Below are 13,638 nucleotides of genomic sequence, written 5' to 3' on the forward strand. Positions count from 1 at the left end.
ACACACACACACACACACACACACACACACACACACACACACACACACCCCTAGTTGACAGGACCACCATACATGAAACAATGTAATGATAATTTGTAATAATCTTAATACAAGTTTTTTAATATATGTTATCCACAAAGGGATGGGAGAAGTTAGGTTTTATAGGTCTATTTCCATTAAATCCATGTCAGGGATGGAGAATTCCTGAGTCAGAAGACTTCAGAGATGAAAGAGAACTGAAATATTAGTTATACCAACACCCCCAGAGCATTCTTGATATGGCATTCCTGAAAACTGGTTATGCAGTTGGCTTCAATTTCTCTAGAGAGAGAGAGACGACTTCTCCACGAAGAAATGAGTGAAGGAGGTAGACTACATGATCTTATATCAGATCTTTAGACTTTTGGGAACTTTTGTCTTCTCATCTATAAAAGATGGAAACTATTTTATAAGGCCAGGTGGAAGTGGAAATTGTAAAGCAGCAGTTTAGCAACTGATTATCAATGAGTGTTAGTTTCCTTCACTGTTATGTTATTCGTTAAAAAGTTTTTTCATATATTGAGCAGAAATCTGCTTCTTTGTAACTTTTACCTAGTGGTCTCAGTCTAAACCCCTCAAGCAACATTTTTCTGTCTTCTGCAAGGCATGACTTCCAACACTGGGAGATGGGCACAAGCATTTCTCTTATGTAGCCTAAACTCACCCAAATGCCTCCCTCATTCTTTGGAACTAATGAAAACTCAAGTCATAAATGTTATGGAGTACTAATAAAATTGAGAGCAAACTGGGAGCATATTAAGGCACAGTCCCTGACTTCAAAAAGCTTAAATATATAATGCAGTTTGGGTAAAATCAGGGCTCAATCAAAATACCATCAAAGTATCATTACTGAATAAGAGAAAGAATAACTAAATTTGACTGGAAAACCAGAGAAGGCTTTATAGGAAATGACATTTGAGTTGGGTAATCAACGATTGAAAAGATTTTGAAAGGCAGAAAGCTTATGCTGGTAAAAGAGCATAAGCAAAATCATGGAAAAAATATATTAAATGTTTTAAGAATGGTACAATGGACTGCACTGTGTTCCTCCAAAACTTACATTGAAGTTAGGGTTGAAGGCCTAACTCCAATGTGACTGTATTTCAAGATAGGGCTTTGGGCCAGGTGCTATAGCTCACACCTGTAATCCTAGCACTTTGGGAGGCTGAGGTGGGTGGATCACCTGAGGTTGGGAGTTTGAGACCAGCCTGACCAACATGGAGAAACTGTGCCTCTACTAAAAATATAAAATTAGCCAGGCATGGTGGCGCATGCCTGTAATTCCAGCTATTCGGGAGGCTGAGGCAGGAGAATCGCTTGAACCCGGGAGGTGGAAGTTGTCCTGAGCTGAGATTGTGCCATTGCACTCCAGCCTGGGCAACAGACCAAAACTCCATCTCAAAAAAGAAAAAAGATAGGGCTTTTAGGAGGTAACATTAAATAAGGTAATAAGGGTGGGGCCCTAATCTGATAAGATTGTTGGCCTCATAAAAAAAAAAGAGACTTGTCAGTCTGTCTCTCTCTGCCATATAAGGGCAGAGCAAAAAGGCAGTGGCCATCCACCAGGCAGAAAGAGAGCCTTCACTAGAAAGTGATCACTGCTGGACCTTGATCTTGGACTTTCCAGCCTCCAGAAGTATAATACAATACATTTCTGTTGTTTAAGTCACACAGTGTGTGGTATCTTGTTATGGCAGCCCTAGCAGACTAATCCAAAGGGCAATTACAGAGAAGAGTCAATGGGTAAAGACCAAAGAAGAGAGTCGGAGAGTATATTGAACAATTGGGTAGAATAAGAAAATGTAAATGGTCAGGCTTAGGAGACAGAGAAACCAATGTTCAAATCTGTTTTGCTGCTTTATGAGTTGCATCATGACCTTAGGTTACTCAACCTCTCTGAGCTCAGATTTCTTCTTTGTTAATGGTAAAGGAGATAACAAATGTAAGGTACCATTCACAGCACCTAGCATGTGGAAGGTACTCTATGAATGTTAATAATAATTATTATTTTTATTAATATAAATATAGAGGCTAGGGGAGGGACAGTGGGGCAGGGGGAGGGTGGGGAGGGATAATGTGGGGAGAAATTCTGGATATAGATGAAGGGGGAATGGAGGCAGCAAACCACCTGGTTATGTATGCACCTATGCAACAACCCTGCATGATCTGCACATGTACCCCAGAACCTAAAGTACAATAAAAAAAAAATATATATATATATATATATAAAAGAAGTAATGATCATAAAACTAGTACTGAAAAAAGACATGAATGACACAGGACGTTCAATGATCTGAATACATCTTAAAAATTCCTCTAGGGCCTGCTTTGGCAGCAGATATACTAAAATCAGAACAACACAGAGAAGATTAGCATGGCCCTTGGGCAAAGATGACATGCAAATTCGTGAAGTGTTCTATATTTTTAAAAGAATGAATAAGCCTTAGTATTGATAGCCCAACAGGGGTATTACAGACAATAATGATTTAACTGTACATTTTTAAATAACTAAAAGAGTATAATTGGTTTTTAACCCAAAGGATAAATGCTTGAGGGAATAGATACCCAATTTTCCCTGATGTAATTATTACACATTGCATGCCTGTACCAAAATATCTCAAATAGCCCATAAATATATACACCTACTATGTATCCAAAAAAAAAATTTAAGTCCTCTAGCTAAATAATGGTGCATATTCTTTCTTCTTAGCATTTCTGAATCACAATTGCATCTTTTAGAATGCCAAGAATAAAAATCTAATTGTGAATGAGAAAACACTGCTTGCAGAAAAACAGCAGGAACTGTGAGAGAAAATATGCATGCAATATTGGCATTCATGTGGGCTAAAGAGAGGAGATGTGGGTCATGGCCAGATGTGTCCTTAATCTGCTTCCTATTTAGCAAATACCTGTGCATCCTATAAGACCCAACTCAAATGTCACCTCCACAAAGCCTTATCCCCAACTTCCCCAAATATATTATATGCTCACTTCATTTGCTCTGTTTCTCCCACTAGACTGTGAGCATCTTGAGGACAGATGCATATTATTTATTTATGCACCTACCATAGTGTCTGGCACATAGCTCAACAAATGCTTGTTGAGTAAATTAATATTACAAAATGGGAATGCTGACTTTAAAGATCAGAGAAACAGGAAAATGCTGAAATCAGTGAAAATTACTTTAAAAACAAGATCTAAACTATATGCATTTGTAAGAGAAGAGAGGCAGTTCTCTATACTGGCAACAAGACAAAGTGTCATCATGATGGAGGCTTTGTCTACATCCTTTTCCTGTCAACAGCCATATCAATGTCTTAGATAAGAACTAAATTTAGGCCAGGCACAGTGGCTCACACCCGTAATCCCAGCACTTTGGGAAGCCGAGGCAGGTGGATCATGAGGTCAGGACATGGAGACCATCCTCACCAGTATGGTGAAACTCCATCCCTACTAAAATACAAAAAATCAGCGGGGTGTGGCACCTATAGTCCCAGCTACTCGGGAGGCTGAGGCAGGGGAATCACTTGAACCCAGGAGGTGGAGGTTGCAGTGAGCCCAGATCGTGCCACTGCACTCCAGCCTGGTGACAGAGACACAGAATGATGTTTGTGAAATTGTTGGTAAGAAACAAATGTTGTTTACAAGAGAGAATGCTTCAATATGATTCCATTTCAGTAAATATATCTATAAAACATGCATAAGATTAAAAGATTATCTGTTAGCAGTAACATAATTAAAATAATTAAAAGAATAAAAGAATATCTGTTAGCAGTAACATAATTTTGGCTTCATTTTATTTTCTAGATTTTTCTACAATAAATAAATATGTTTAGATTTTGCAAGGGCTAGTGTTTTTCGTTTGTTTGTTTGTAAGAAAAAGATTTAAGGATAAGGGCAATGAATGGTACAGCTGACCCATCAGGCCCACCTTACCTTAAAATTGCTGAGCTGCTGGGAGCCATCTATCTTCCTGCTAGAAGTCTCCTGCTTTAGCTGACCCTGGGAAAGAGGACCTAAGCCGTTTGGGTGGATGCTGAGGTGGTTTTTCAAGGTTTCCCCAGGCCTTCTCCAAATTCCTCTCTGGGTAGGATGAGGGCTGCTGAGAGCTGAGAAGGCACTGTCTAACTGGTTTGGGTGGACTGGAGGGATGGGCTACAGTGGGCTCCTCTGATTCGATGCAGGATGATAGCATCCTTCTGTTACTCGGCACCAAAGTGACACTCATTGCAAGGCCAGTATCTCAAGGTCTGCCTATGATTTGCCTGCGCTCCAGGACAAAAGTCTGACTCAACTATCATCGCAATAGTTTATTCCTATTGGGAATTCTTTGCAGAAAAATGCCTGTTACCAGCAGAAAGGCTTTCCCTGAGCTCTTGTTTTCAATGTATTGTCTTATTGTTAGAGTTTTCCATTACCTCAACATTTCTCCTAGCCCCAAACATTCCTTTTTACATGAATAACTTTATTATAAAGTAAAAACAAAACCAAAACACCCACAAACAAAAAAACAGCAATATCAACATCAACAGAAAGTATGGCCTCTAAAGAGACCCTTTACCAAGATCTTACCCCTTATGCTCACAGTTCTTTTAACACACATGCTTGGTAAACAGAGATAATTTCAGATCACCTACTGTTTCTTGACATAAAAATAAAGAAACACATATTCAAGTCAATTTACAGTTTACAAAGCACAGCGTTATCATATTAGGATCTGGGAGTGACTTCAGTGGACATTTTTACCCTTGCATGACAACTGAGGTCATAGAAGTCCAGAGAGGGTTAGTGAATGGCCCAGGGTTACTGTATTAGTGGACATGCCAGAGCTCTTACTCAAAACTGGGGCTTTAGCACTAAGTAAAAAGAGTTAGTGTTGCAATGTTAAAGCTATTTTTGTAGCATTCAGAGACCCAGCAGTACAGAAGAATAGCAAGGCCAAAGCTCTTCAATGTGACTGTTTTGTTTATTTAGAGTTTTCTTATTTTTGTATTATTTTGGCAAAATTCACTTAACATAAAATTAACTGTTTTAAACTGAACAGTTCAGTGGCATTTGGTACACTGACAATGCTGTACAATCACCATTTCTATCCAATTGGAAAACACATCTGGTGGCCCAAAAGGAAGTCTGTTCCTATAAAATGGTTGTTCCCTTTTCCCGCTCTAGCCAGCCCCTGGCAACAAATCCAATATCTGCCTCTGTGCATTTATCTCTTCTGAATATTTCACATGAATGAAATCATACATGTGGCCTTTTAGGTCTGGCTTCTTTCACTCAGCATAATATTTTTGAGATTTATCCATGTTATGGCATGTATCAGAGCTTCATTCATTTTTATGGCTAAGTAATATTCCATCGTATGTCTGTCCCATTCTTGGTTTACCAGTCATTCCATGGAGGGACATTTACACTGCTTCCATCTTTTGGCTACTGTGAGTAATACAGCTATGAATATGTGTATACCTGCATTTGTTTGGATACCTGTTTTCAATTCTTAGGGGTATATATGAGTTTTAAAATGTTTATGTCTTTTACTTATTTTTTTTTATCTGACTACAAAAGTATAGGATATTTATTGAAGGAAATACAAAAATCAAAGAAAAAGTACAAATAAGAAAAACCACCTAAAGGTAACCAAGAATATCCCCTTCCAGAAAGGATATCCTACCAGCAAAAGGCCTTCTAAGCCCCTTCTTTCTTTCCTCCCTATATACACAGATTATTATTTTAGAAATAAGTAGTCATTGAGAACATGGACTTGGTAGCCAGGAAAACCTGGATTTGAATTTGGGTTCTGCATTTACTAGCTGAATCATTTTACTTTGAACTTGTGTTCCTATCTATGAAATGGACATAATAGTATGTGCCTTGCAGAGTTTTTATGGCAAATTAAATGGTGCTCAGGAAGTGTCAGGTATAACTACTTCCCACACAGGGATTTGCTAACTCCACCAGAAAGCAAGGCTCTTTGAGAGAGAAATTTTGTATTTTCACCTCTGTATCCTCAGCACAGTGCTTGCCACATGGCTGGCGCTCAATAAATACTTGTTGAATGAAGAAATGAATGTAACTACTGGGGACATTGGGGTTGAAATTAAAGTCCTGGGAAGGATCTTTGGGAAGAATCTAGGTTTCTGAGTTCAGAAGACAACCAAAGGTCATGGATAGAAAATTCTTGTAGGTCAATTTTAATTCTATACAACCATGGTCCAATGGCCAGTGTTGGTTAGGCCTGACTTTGGGCTCACAGAGAATGGAATCATTTGCTGAAAATGGCCAAAAAATAAGTTATTTGCAGCAATCAAGGCAGAGACTAGGAGCTCTGCCTCTGAGGTATGTGGGGATTTGAACTTCCTAAACTGCTAGACCAGCTAAGACTCGGGCATTTTTTTTTTTTTTTAAAGCAAATAAGCATTTGACAAAATAAACCCAGACAAAGAGATACTTAAGTATGAATCCTTGTCAGAAACTTCCCTGAAGTAATATAACTTGGAACTAAAGAGATAATTAGTGAGCTTCTCATGGCCCTACAGGAAATCTTGCTTGGTACAGGAAGGCAAGATTTTCTAAGTTTGTGTAAAAGAAGTTTCTACACACTCCACTGCCTCACAATAATGTCTGCAACGCGTTGCAGAGCTCGCTGTCTGCCAAACTCTTTACTGCCTTTCTTCTTTTGTGGGTCTTTTTCTGCAAATAATGGACTTGCCCTGTTTGTGGACCAACTTCTGCAAGCTCAGGAGGGCTGAAGTGGAGCTGCAGGCCCTCAAATCCTCAGGAAACAGGCCAGAGGGAATAAAGAGCTGACCCCTACCTCAGCCATTAGCTGGGCCTACCACAGATGGATCTGATACTATATCCCAGGATAAGTCTTATTTTTTTCATTCATCTCCTTTGCAGCATCTATCACTGCTGGAATTAAATGACTTTCAGTATTTCTGTGTATGTGAAAGTACTTGCTGAAAGTTTTGCTCTTCCACTAAATTGTAGAGTATGCAAAGGCAAGAATGTTTCTTTTTCCTTACTGTATCTTCAGCCAGTACAGGCCTTGTCCATGGTAGGCATGGAATAAACATTTGTTGAATAAATGAATCAAAGACATTTGATGACAAATTCAATTCAGCTTACAGGCAATATAATATACTGGTTAAGAACATGGGTTTGAATTCTGGGTTCACAGCTTTGTGACTTAGGGCAAGTTGCTTAAATCTCTCTGAATTTCCTAATGTTGCTGTAACAAATTATCACAAACTTAGTGGCTTAAAACAACAGGAATTTATTCTTTCACATTTCTGGAGGCTAGATGTACAAGACCCAGTAGGGCCACACTCTTTCTGGGGGCCCTGGAGTGGAATTCATTTTTTGTCTCTTAGTTTCTGAGGGCTGCTACCCTGGCATTCTTGAGCTTGTGGCTGCATCACTGGAATCTCTGCTTTCATTTTCACAGTGCTTCCTCCTCTGCGGGTCTAAAACCTCCCTGAGTCTCTGTCTTATAAGGACACTTGTAGGCATTTAGGCCCCTGGGAATAATACCGATGATCTCATCTCAAGATCCTTAATTTAATTACATGTGCAAACACCCCTTTTCCAAATACAGAAAAATTCATAGGTTCCATAATTCAGGACACGGACATATCTTTTGTGGGCAGGAGGTTACTATTCAAAATTCAACTTTTCTCTAAGGCTCAGTTTTTCATCTGTGAATTTTCACCATATCTCAGGATTATTATGAGGATTAAATGTGACGATCCATGTAAATCACTTAAAATGGTTCTTGGCATATCAAAAGCCCTCAATAGATGGTAGCTATTAATAACTGGTATTATTTCATGAGAAAGGGAGGTGTTACTCCCGATGTCCATAAGGAAAAAGTGATGGAGTTATGCCAACACATTCAGATATTTAAAAAAAATACATCAATGTCATTATCTACCCTTCTCCATATTTATTTCATCAGTGCTGGGGCTTGTGCTCAGCTGTCTCACATATGTCGTTGCATTCTTTACTTACAACACTCCTGGAAAGCTGGTATTCTCTCCATTTTACAGATGGAAAAAAAAAACAGATCTCAATATTCAAGAATCTAGAGTTAGCCACAGAGCTTAAATATAAACCAAGGACTTCTCACTCTAAGCCCAGGTCTTTTCTATATTACCTCAGAAAATTGAGGACAGATATTAACAAAGTGCCAAGCACCAATCGTGTATTACTCACTTGTTAGAATATTTTGGAAAGAGTCAAGCTACAGGGCAGATTAGCCTGGAAGAACTCTAAAGCAGTGGTTCTCACTTTGTTGCAAACTAGAATCACCTGAAGACCTTTTAAACCTCTCAAATCACAGGCTGCATACACACCAGACCAATAAAACAAAAATCAGGGGATGAGGAGAACAGACCTAGGCATTAGTAGTTTTTAAAATTCCCCAGGTGATACCAATTACAGCTGAGGTTAAGAATTACTGCTCTATCACTGGTCCTCAAACTTTAGTGGGCATCAGAGTCACCTGGAAGATGGTAAAAATGGAGAGGAATAGGGTCTAGCCTGATTCAATGAACCTGGGTCTCGCTAAGTGATTCAAACACCCATCAAATCTCAAGGACAGCTACTCTAAAGTACCTTTCAGCTCCGGCGTTCTAATTTTCACCACTCATTCATTTCTCTCTTTATTCAAACAACTGCATTCGACGTTGGAGAGATAACGATGCATAAAGAAGACGTGACGCCTGATCTCAAGAAGTTCACAGCTTGATATGTTGTTCTTTTTTCTCTCAAAGCCCTCTCCATACTGCTTTTCCCAGTCACCTTCTGTTTGAATCAGAGACCCATGAGGGCCTTGCTTGAAACGAGGGAGGTCTTCAATAATATTTCTTATACGAGGAAAGAAGAACGGGGAGAAGAAGAAGAACATACATGCAAAGAAGCATCACCTGGCATGGGGAGGAACAAGGTGTGATCACCAGTGGGAGAAGGTGGAGTCAGGGAAGGCTTCTTGGAAGTGGTGAAGTCTGAGTTGGGTCTTTAACAATGACAAAAGGCTGGGGGGACGGTGTTCTCATCACAGCAAACAGTAAGGTTTGCACAAATGCTTGAAATAGGATGAGGAACAATGAACAGTTTGATTTTAGAGCATAACAAAGTAAGGGTGGAGAAAGAGAAGCAGGAAACTGAGGCAGGAGCCCCATGGTAAAGCACTTTGTATGATCTCCATTTCCCTTCCTTTAGCCAAGTGGATCTTTTAAGTCCAAAAGTCCCAGCAAGTCTTTAGATAAGGTTAGCCAAAGCCATGGGCCCAGGGCTAGAAAAGATTTCCAGGATCCCTGTGAACAGGACCACAGTCCACAGGTTTCTGGAAGTACCTTGAGGCTAAATTCTAAAGCCATTTGTAAAGTGGGTGCAACAGGAGGCGACAGGCTTAAATGCAAACTCAAAGACACACAGGCAAGGAAAAGACAGCCTGGGAAAAATCCAGACACTCTTTCTCTGTGGCTGCCTTATTATTTATGAGTCCAAAAATGTGCCTTGTCTTAGCCAGGAACTACTGAAAATAGTACCAAGGGAGTAAGGAATCCGAGACCCAAGACAGAAGGTAGATAAGCTTTCTCCTCTTTCTAAATGGTGAAAATGAAAGCATAAACACTTCCAAGCTTTCTCGGTTGCTCGCCCGCTTGGGCTGGGGCAGCGGTTGCTGGGAGGATGGAGGTGGGGTTCTGTGTGGCTCACACAGCCATCTGCAGAGCACCCTCAGGGCCTTTTTCCTCTAGGTTGAATGCCCCATGATAGTGCAGATGGGGAGGTGAGGAATGATGGGAGGAACTGGGTGCCAAGAGCTGGAATGACTGGCTGGAAAGACCCTTACATGGTGAGAAAGGCTCTTTCTGGTTCAGTGATGGCTGGTTGGCGGGGGAGCTGATGGCAAATCTCTCCGCTTTGAGCAGGTTTTAAAGAATCGAGATGGACCATAAACGGTCACTTTCCCTCCATTTCCTGATAGAATTCCATATCCCTCATCTTGCCATTGCCTTTCCCTAAAATGAATAGACTTGTCAAGTAAAGAGGATTAACACAGGTCGGAGAGAGAGCTGCTTGGCTGAAGGGGAACTGATTTCTATGTCTCATGCTTCTACGCTGGGTATAAGCAAAAGGAGTAAGAGCTGTTTGCCAGCAAGGGATGCAGGAAATATACGGCAGGCAAGAAGCTCCCCACGTATATCTGAATCCCTCCTCTCCTATTAGGAAGGTGTTCCTGGCTGGGTGCGATGGCTCATGCCTGTAATCCCAGCATTTTGGGAGGCCGAGGGAGCAGATCGCTTGACCCTAGGAGTTGAAGACGGCAAGCCTGGGAAACATGGTAAGACCCCGTCTCTACAAAAAATACAAAAATTAACTGAGCATGGTGGGGTGCACCTGTGTCCCAGTGACTTGGGAGGCTGAAGTGGGAGGATCACTTGAGACTGAGAGATGGAGGCTGCAGTGAGTCATGATCACATCACTGCAATCCAGCCTGGGCAACAGAATAAGATCTTGTCACAAAAGAAAAAAAAAATCCCTATGTGTTTTTGGGCTTTTAACCCACAATATTTTTCTCCACAGTTGGGAAATTACTCCAGATATTGCCTTTCCCTAATCACATTGGTGGTCAATTTGTAATTTAGTTGTAACAGTGATGAGACTATAATCAGTAATGATAATCCCTTACACATGAAATCTTTATATGTAGAAGCATTTCTTTATGCTGCAAGGAGGAAACACAGGTTAGATTTACCTAAGGTTTCACCTACTGTTTCCTGAGAGCAGGGTTATCTCATAGAAATATATTGTGAGCCACAAATGTAAGTGATATTTGTAATCTTAAACTGTCTAGCAGGCACATTAAAAAGGACCAGGTATTATAAATTAATTTTAATGTATTTTACTAATTCAATATATGAAAATATCATTTCAACATGTAATCAATGTAAAAATTGTAAGATATTTTCTTTTTTATATTAAGGCCTTGAGATCCAGTGTGTTTTACACTGATGCTCCCCCTCACATTTCACATTCTCAATAGACACAAGTGGGTAGTGGCTACTATACAGTGTCACACAGCATTGGAGTCTCATAATGGGTAATGCAGCCAGGACAAGGATTGATGCCTCCCTTTTAACAGGTGAAAACCCAGAGGCCCAGAGCTTAAATAGGTCATTGACCTGGTGATGGAGCTCAGCTGGAACTAGAATCTAGGTTCCTGGTTAAGTGCTATTTTTTCAAATCATACTGTCCTCCCCTTGGGAATGAGAAGGTAGTTGGGGGGAAGGGGGCGGTCAAGAGGACTACCGGTAGCGAGCACCTATGTATGCTAGAGACTGTGATGGGGATTTGTATTTTAATTCATACACCAGCCCTTTCAAGTCCATATCACTTCCTCTATTTTCCATACGAGGTTAGAGAGACTTTAAGTGTTTTAGTAGTTGATCACGGCAAGGTGACAGCCTTTAAAGAAAATGATGCTATCAATATTAGAAAGATGTTGCTTAAGACCCCAACCAGCTACCAGTTTTAAAGATGGAACACAAGGATGGATATAAGCTCTCAGACACCGCAGTCCTAGGAGGACTGTTCATCAGCTTGCCATGTGCCAAGACCCAAAGCAAGATCCAGTCTGTCCTCACATTACCACCTTCAACCCAGAGCTCCAAATATTTACAATGAAAAGCACAACAAAATGACTCAGCGACTCCATTCTAGCCAGCTAAGCATCAAGCTCCCAGCAATAGGCCAGCTAATACCATTTAAATAGATGATGTGCCAAGGATGAATCAAATAACAGAGTGGGGATAAGAGGGAGCAACCACTTCTGAGCTAGAGAGCCTGGTCATAAGCCTTGATGGTGAAGCTTTGAGGGAAGGGGCAGGCCAGGGGGCTGAGTCTAGGATGTATCTGTCTGTTCTGACTATGCAAGCAGATATTATATTACAACATGGGCATGAAACCCATAGACATGCTAGTTGGCTAGGAAAACTACCTTAGGTCATTGATATGGATTACCTGTGTACCCACCCAAACTCATCTCGAGTGTGTCTCCCACCATTCCTAGGTGTCATGGAAGGAACCTGGTGGGAGGTGACTGAATTATGGGGACAGGTCTTTCTTGTGCTGTTCTTGTAATAGTGAATGAGTCTCACGAGATCTGATGGTTTTAAAAATGGGAGTTTCCCTATACAAGCTCTCTCTTTGCCTGCCACCATCCGTCTGAGACTTGACTTGCTCCTGTTTGCCTTCTGCCATGATTGTGAGGCCTCCCCATTCATGTGGAAATGTAAGTCCATTAACCTCTTTTTCTTCCCAGTCTCGGGTATGTCTTTATCTGCAGCATGAAAATGGACTAATACAGTAATAGATACATATACCTCCATCCACAGGTAAGCAAAAGGAAGCTCAGAGTCATCGTAACTTTAGAGCCCATGTTTATAAGAACCACACTGCACACTTCCCCACTAAAGCTCCAACCTGGTAAAGAAAGCCATTTAAAAAGGCAAACCAGGTCAAAAAACCCCAAATATAGTCTGTCAGCACAGGGAACTATTTGCAGTTGGAAACAAGCCTCAGTATTTTTTTTAAGTAGTAGGTTCCCTCCCTTTCTGCTGCCTATGGGAACAATTTCCAGTCCCTTCTCCAAAAGAAACATTTGGCTTTCTATAGAGAGCCTCTGAGACCTCTTGTGACTGAGTCTGGTTGAAGGGGAAAGAGGCCCTCATCACACCACCGCCCCCCCAACCCCCAGCACTCTCATGGGGAAGCTGAAGTTGAGCCCCTGTAGATCCATTTATTTTAGGTAGTATTTGGTTGTTTCAGAAATTACCCCCACGAGCCATCAATAGTAGCTTTCAGCAGCTCTTCCAGGGTGGCCTTGTCTCTTTTAAATTTCATTTCCTGTTGGAAAGGATAGACAGGTAACTGGTTAATGCCAGTGACTGGGCTCATTTAACAGAACACTGGGACTTGAGTGTGGCTGGGGAGCTGCAGTGGGACTGACAAGTGGATCAGGGCAGCTGGGTGAAGAGGAAGGCACTAAAGCCCACCAAGAGATGGACTGTATTTTACTGCTTCTCCATGTGAAGGCACTTGCCCCACAAGAGGAGGGGATATGAATGCACTTGGCTGTCACATGGACATGGTCCTTGGACACGGCCCTGAGGCCTTGGTGGGAATCCTAGCACTTCCCCTCAAATCCTTTAGCCCAAATGAGCCTCAGTTGCCTATCTTTTCTATTGCAAAGGGTGGTGTGAATTCAGATGCTGCATGCAACCTGCTTAGCAAGTGCCTCACACCTGGTAGGCATTTACACACCGTAACTGGGATTTGAACTCAAATAATTTAATGCCACGTTTCCTACTACATGTTACTTACTGCACTGTATTAGGCAATAGATAAGGCCAACCCTGACTTTAAAGAGACAGGCATGAAATAGATAATTTCAATATAGGGAGGTAAGGATTCTGAACAAGACAGAATAGACATGGGCTAATAGGATACCCCATAATTTGGGGCACTGTTGATAGCATGGTCCAAGGGATTGATGGAAGGATTTGTTAATCATCTATCTCTTTCTCCAGGAGG

General features: G+C 41.1%; 1 protein-coding gene and 1 non-coding gene across 2 annotated transcripts in view; one reads left to right on the forward strand and one right to left on the reverse strand.

Annotated features, from left to right (window-relative positions):
- The window catches only part of ROR1 (receptor tyrosine kinase like orphan receptor 1), a 403,384-nt gene that overhangs the window by 145,262 nt on the left and 244,484 nt on the right, over nucleotides 1–13,638 (reverse strand). The window lies entirely within an intron of this gene.
- On the forward strand, nucleotides 2,363–2,465 carry LOC116564181. Its single transcript, XR_004274771.1, has one exon. It is a non-coding gene; the product is annotated as a U6 spliceosomal RNA (small nuclear RNA).

The sequence above is a fragment of the Sapajus apella genome, unplaced genomic scaffold (genome assembly GCF_009761245.1).
Source record: "Sapajus apella isolate SASKATOON/1434 unplaced genomic scaffold, GSC_monkey_1.0 scaffold36, whole genome shotgun sequence".
NCBI lineage: Eukaryota > Metazoa > Chordata > Mammalia > Primates > Cebidae > Sapajus > Sapajus apella.